Raw genomic sequence first — 7,155 nt, 5'->3', positions numbered from 1 at the left:
TTGAAAATTATGACTATTAAATCCTTAATTCTTTTACTTTTATAGTAAAAAATTGTCTAATAGATCTTAAGGTTTCTATTCTATATATAATAGATCTAAAAAAAATAGGAAGATGTTTAAAAATTAATTATCTATTAGACAAAAAATTTTGTCTGATTAAACCTTAGATTTTTTTTTTTTTAAAATGGTCGTTATATATTATTATTATTATATTTTTTTTTTACATTTTTTTAATATGCAAGAGACTCCATTGGATGGAAATTTTATATTCTAAGAATCTAATAGATGCAAAATCGAGATTCAAATCTATTAGATATTTTAAAATTCAGTAACTATATTTGACACAATTTAGAAGTTCATGTATAAATTTGTAACACTGTATAAATTTGTGCTCTTATCATGAAGTTCTCGATCCACCATAAGTTACATGTAAATGGACTTGTACCCCTCCTCACATAAAACTTTGGATCCACCACCGGACACAACCCTTAGATTTGGGCCAGTTCATTGAATACTAATTGTTTAACCATTATAAAAAATCATTAATAACATAATTATATACAATATTATGGTGGGTTATTTATATTAAAATTACTAATGTGCGTGTATATATAATAGAGAGAGTAAACGATACAACAATTGAGAGTGGGGAATTTAAACATTTGAACTTTTAATCGATAATATGTTTAATTAGTTCAACTATGCTAAGTAGGCATCTTTACTTTCTTAGTTATATAGAATAGAGGTAAATGATGATTTATCTGGTAAAGATTTGAACATGAATTTATTTAACAAAATTTAAAGATTAAATCGTATACTTCAAATGCTTGCATCGTGAATCTATCTTTAAAAAATAATAATAACAAATGAGTAAGAGATGATATTAAACAATCATAAATTTTCATCCATTTTGAAAATGTCGATCAAGAAAATCTTATTTATATGTGAAAAGTGAATACAACTAATATAAAATCTCTATTGAAAAATTAGGTTATCTAACACATGACTAAACTTGTCACACAAGATGTTACAGCATTTCCAGAAACATCATAAATAAATGCAGAAAACTAAAACCAGAATAGAACACAGAGTTTGATAACCCAGTTCAGTGCAATACCACCTATGCTTGGGGAGTATTGTTCTCGTGGAAAGATAAATTCATTAATATAAAGTCAAAAAATTACAAAGATATACTTATCTGTAAATAAACGGTAATTATAGTGACACTAAATAGTCCAACTTAGATAATGATCACTTACACTCCCCTTAAGTGTGAGATTCCCTCTCAATGAAACTTAGGCTCCTCTAAGTGTGATATCCCCTCAACTTCAATGTACTTAGGCTCTCCCTAAGTATAAGAATATTAGTGAATGATCACTAGGCTCTCCCCGAGGCAGTGACTCTATCCTTCTCTACTAGTATCTTTCCACCTTCTTGTGAATATTTCTTCACGTTATGAATTTAGACTCCTCTTAAGTTAGAGAATTTCTTCTCAAGAGATGATTTGTTAGGCTCCCTCTAAGACTAACTAATCTTCTCACGAAGCACGCTTCAACATGAACAACGACACAACTTCAACATCAACAAAGATTCAGAATCAGAATTCAACCACCACAAGGATGGAACTCATTTTGAACAGATTAATAAGATAGAATCACTCATGTCAACAATGGCAAAAACTTCACAATCTCATAGATTGACACACTTGTGTTTTTTGGACACAGACAAGACAATGACTTGAATATTCTTCAAAACGACCAACCCTAAAATTGAACAAAAGCCTCATATATATTTGGGTAGGGTTGAGAATATATTCAAGGAAAGAATAAATCAACTCTACAAAGAAAAATAAGTAGATTACAAAATTTGGAAAATCCAACCAACAAATTATAAGGAAAAATTGTTCGACAGATTTTTCTATTTGTCACGTAACGATGTCATAGATAATGTCACTGCATGTTATATGACATGTCGCAAAGGACAAGAAAACACACTAACAAGTATGCATTACACATAACATCTAAGGAACCAAACTCAGGAAAATTTAGCACGACACGGTACGTGTTACATAAATATGTTGTTCAAGTTTTGCCTATAATAAATAAGTCAATCATATTCTAATAACAAACACCTTAACAACTATATTAGAGATTTGAACCTCTACCATGTTAGAATTTAAAAAATAATTCATTTATGAAAGAATTTATTTTTGCCATAGTTCTAATGACAGAATATTCCATTTGTTTTTCTGATTAAAAACAGAATATTCAAATCGATACCTACATTATTCGATCAATAACGAAAATTTACATATTGAAATAGAAGCAAAAAAATCATTTTAACGAAATTAATTTATAAACGAAGAAATTAATTATTTAATCCGAAACATTAGCATTACACTGGCCATTTGGCTGGCGTTAAGGTCAAAATTTTGGAGAAGAAACACGCAAAGGCAATTAAGTATATTAATTTGACCGTGTGAGTGCGCCACACCCGATCACGTTCTCCATAACATAAACAACCAAATTTAAGGTTTATTGTTTTTGTTTGGATTAGGCACTTTTTATATGACAGACCAATAGGAGAGATCCATATGTCCCATTTAATAAGAAATTTCCACGTGGACGGCTGTGTTGCCTCTTGGAGATCCTGAAGATCTTGCCTGTGATTAACCTAACGCAACTAGAGGTGGTAACAATTCAGCTCATAAAATCATACTGTGATGAAATAATTTAGAAATTTCTTATTATGTTGATAAGTTTTGAAAGAGATTATCTAACCTAACACAAGTAGATGCTAATTACCATTATACTTCTTCTATGTCTGGTTGAGGTTGGAGTCTCAAATTCTCATTCAAATCATAATTGTTGCGTTAATAAAATAATAATAATAATAATAAGATGAAAAAGAGAGCTTTTGTGTAATAATTCTTTTTGAAAATATATTTAGATACATCTTGAATTGCACACATGTTTGTGTAGCCATTCAAATGTCTAAATCAAAAGTTATCACGTGACAAGTTTTTATGTCTTAAAAATAAATATTTTTTAATAGTTGATTTCCTTTGTGATTGAAAAAGATGCATAACGTTGAGTTGCACTTAAGTATTAGTCAAGTTTTTATATCTCTACTATTATATTATTTTAAAGAAAGATAGTAATTTAAAACTACATTTGAATATAGAATTTGCTATGATTACATCTTCAAACTTTAACTTGAACTATCATATCTTTAAATTAGTGAAACTGTCTCAAATAAAAATTTTAGATTAAATTGTAAAAACTACATATATAGTTGAGTGCTAACCTTAACCATTATTATTATTATTATTATTTTTTTTATTTTTTTTTTTAGTTTAGGAATGGTTAAACATTTTGCAAAATTTAAGAGCTCAATCAAACTTTTGCAAGCTTTTAAGCAAATTTTAATGAATATTCTTTATATAGGCTATATATTTACATATCTCTAATGTTTTTAAAAAACTGACTTGTTGGAATCATAAAAGTTTAAAAGAGTAAATTAGAATATATTTACATTGCCAATGTTATTTTACCATAGAATATATTTACATTACCAATTTTATTTTATCATCAGGGCTGTTAGGAGCCAACATGAGATGGTATATCCTCACATCCTATATCATCTCAGTGTTTGGAAGCCTATTATCCCATCTCACCGATTTTAATGGTTTGTGGGCCCATTTTTAGAACGTGTTTCATATCCCACCGTCATTTTCCTTCCGTGTATCGTATATCATCTCAATGCTTGAACATACTTGATCAGAACTCTTCAGACATCAGAACTTTCCACATCCTATATCATCTCCGCGTCCCAAACAGCCCTAAGTCATATGAAATATATCAACCAACGCGAACATATTTATAGCAAAAGAAAGCGAAACATTTGAACATTGAAACATAACAAAACAGATTTAATTACGTAAATTAATTTCATTGTTAGAAATTTCTAATTGGATTAAAACTATCAAATTAAGATAATATTTCATGTACAAATTTAACATATATGAAAGTTAAATTTATAGTTTTTTCAAATTGATTGATGATGTTTATTATTGATACGTGTACGAGTTATACTAGCTAATAAAATATTGGATATATATGTATCAAAATGAATCTAAAACTTTGAAAAAGTTCAAATTTTTTACGCATTGATTTGCTCTTTTTCACCCATCAAGCAACCTCATCCCAATATAAAATGATTAAAAACATAAAAAATGAGTTACTTTTGTTGACTCAAGGATCTAACATTAATCTTCCAAAAGATTAGAAAAATGAAAAATACATAATTAAATCATGTTTTTACGGACACGTACCAATATTTATCATCTGTTTCTCGGAAAACCTTTTTGACTTTCCCATTAGCCAAACAGGAAATAAGATAGAGAAATAATGATATTATTTTATTTTGTTTTGTTTAGTGCATTGTTATGGTAATAGGGAGCTATATATGAAGGTCGGTCCAAAGAGATTAATAATTTTCATTATCCTTAGAAACTTCCAATTATGTGTCACAAATTTAAATCTCAATAAATCAATAATCACATCTCTAATCTGTTTTTGTTTTCTTTTTCTTAGATTAAGTAAATTGTGATGTTAATCCATAACTTGTTTTCTTATGTCATAATTATTTGTCCAATCATCATGGGACCCTCCATATATTATCCTAATTAATTAGTTGTATCCAACTAAAATGCGATGATGGAAAAAAAATAAACCAAAGTTTAATGGATTCTAGAGTATATTTAGAAATGTTTTTGACATCACATTCCAATTCCCTAGTATAAAATAAGTAAACTATTTAAGATATCTTTCCTTGTACATGTCGAGTGTCACGGTCATGCTTGTCCAAGGTGTATTGTCCATGGTCACATGACCGCTTCCACCTCTTTTTACTATACTTTCATCTTATGTATTTCATTTTGCTAGGTAGTTAGGTTTATATGTACTTTTCTTAGTGAGTAACCGCTCGCTCATTTCCATATGCGAGGGTAGCGGATGTGTTTTTGTTTAGAATGCACTATATGGGGATAAGACTAACTATCACTTCCCCATACCCGGAGTAGTATGTTATAAAGTTGTTGTTGTTACTTATTGCTTTCTAGCCTACTACAATCTTTCTCTTCTCTATTCTTACAATCAAACCGTTTGCGAAAACATTTTCTCCAAACCCGTTTTCTCTAAAACAGAGGTGGAGGTTGCGAGAGGCACCCGGTGTACCCTCGGCGTTCCGTATTTGAATGGCTGACTTATTCGTGGGCGGGAAGAAGTGTCGCACAATCGCTAAGGGAAGCTTCAGAAAGTGCGATTGTGACACTAAGCGACCTTATTTAAAATCTCAATTCCCTAGCATAAAATAAGTAATCTATTTATTTATTGTTAACGAGATATGTAATATCAAATAAGCCTCTATAAAGAGATAACAAATCAAAATAAGATGCACCCAAGTCAGTATCCCTAGGGTATACAACTTTATCAAAGCCAGAAGAGATTTTGTAATTTTTGTCCAACCATTTGCTGAAAAAAATTTCAAGCTTATTCTCCATGGACAGATTTGACCCATTCATGTCCATGCAATCCCATGCCAAGTCTTAAGAGAGATACCAAAGGGATTTTAGTTCTTAGCCTTTTAGCTCACCAAAAAGATCAAACCTAAGACCTTAACCCTTGAGGAAAGAAGTACCTTTAGTAGAGTTTTCCCAAAACTTGCTTCCTCTTCTGCAGTTATCTCCTTAATTCGCACTTCATGTTGTTTTAGCTCTGGGAAGACATCACCCATCACTTTCACCACAGAAGGAATCAATAAGCCACCGTTCGGAACCTACAAATCCTCAAGGAGAGGAATGTCAGAACTCTTGGGAGATTGGATGTTGTGCACGGTGTCAGAGACATGAGAACCCCAAAAAATCTAATAACTGAGATTAAGAGACTTGAGAGAAGGGATTAAAGCATCATTTGGACCAAGAATGGCAGGGCATTGAGACAACAAGATACCAGAGAATAAGCACGGGAAACAGATAGGTAGTTTGATTGCAAAAGAGTCAACATGTCGAAAAAGTTGATTAAACACGAACACCCCAAAATCAAAAGTAGACAACGTTCCAATCTGATACAGAAGACTAGCTAAAGAAGGAGAAAAAATGGACCCATGAGTCAAAGGATACCAGTTAGCAATCCCAATTCGAAATAAAATAGCATACTTCACACTGAGTGTGGAGGCAGACAATTGACCAGAAGAAGGCCATTCAGAATGAGTACGACCTGTAAGCTCAATAACAAGATCCTTAATGGAGAGATGAGGCTCACAAAGAGGAGGGAAAACAACACGCACTAGATAAGCATTAATGACAACAGGAGAAATGGTAAAAACAAGTACCTCTAATATGGACCTCCTAATAATCAGAAAAGCTGGATAATTGAACTTAAAAGGGAGATTGACAATGAACTTATTGAGATTGGTGTCCTAATTCTCCTGGAGTCTCGTTGTTTGTAATTATACACATTATTTTATGAATAAAATAACTATTATTTCATTCTGGTATTTACTCATATCCAATAAATAAAGCTCCATGGTTATCTTATGTAAACTTAAGCATGTATATGAGATATACAAGTGGATGTCTTAAGTGATAACCTAGATAGATCTATAGTATAAGGATTAAGGTGGGATACCTGATCCTAGTGACACTACGGATACAACCCACATTGTAGAGATTTGCAAGTGTTGTAAACTACTACAAATGGTAGATTCTAACCATTCATGTACAGGCATGTGAGCGGGGGTGTCATATACAAAGAGTTTGTATAAGACTGGACCACGAGATAACTAGATTCTGTATATAACATCGTTGATACTGGAGACTTACATCTCACCTAAACGACCATAGGTGACACGACCTAAATCCTGAGTGTTTTGAGAACTCCTACATTTGAGGACGGTTCTTTGATTAATATGGGTGAGAGTGGCCAGATTTCCAACTCAACATGCCTACCTTTTTGGGGACTTATCTGATTTGAGAGATGGGAACTCAATTACACAAGATGGAATTCACTCCTTCCCCGAAGCAGGGATAAATAGAGAGATTGCTCTCTTAAGGGCTGATTTCGGGGCTTGAACATAGTGGCCACAACTTCTTTT

This window comes from Benincasa hispida, chromosome 11, assembly GCF_027475165.1.
Source record: "Benincasa hispida cultivar pf3 chromosome 11, pf3_genome.v1.1, whole genome shotgun sequence".
Lineage (NCBI taxonomy): Eukaryota > Viridiplantae > Streptophyta > Magnoliopsida > Cucurbitales > Cucurbitaceae > Benincasa > Benincasa hispida.
Note: the sequence above shows the minus strand (reverse complement) of the source record.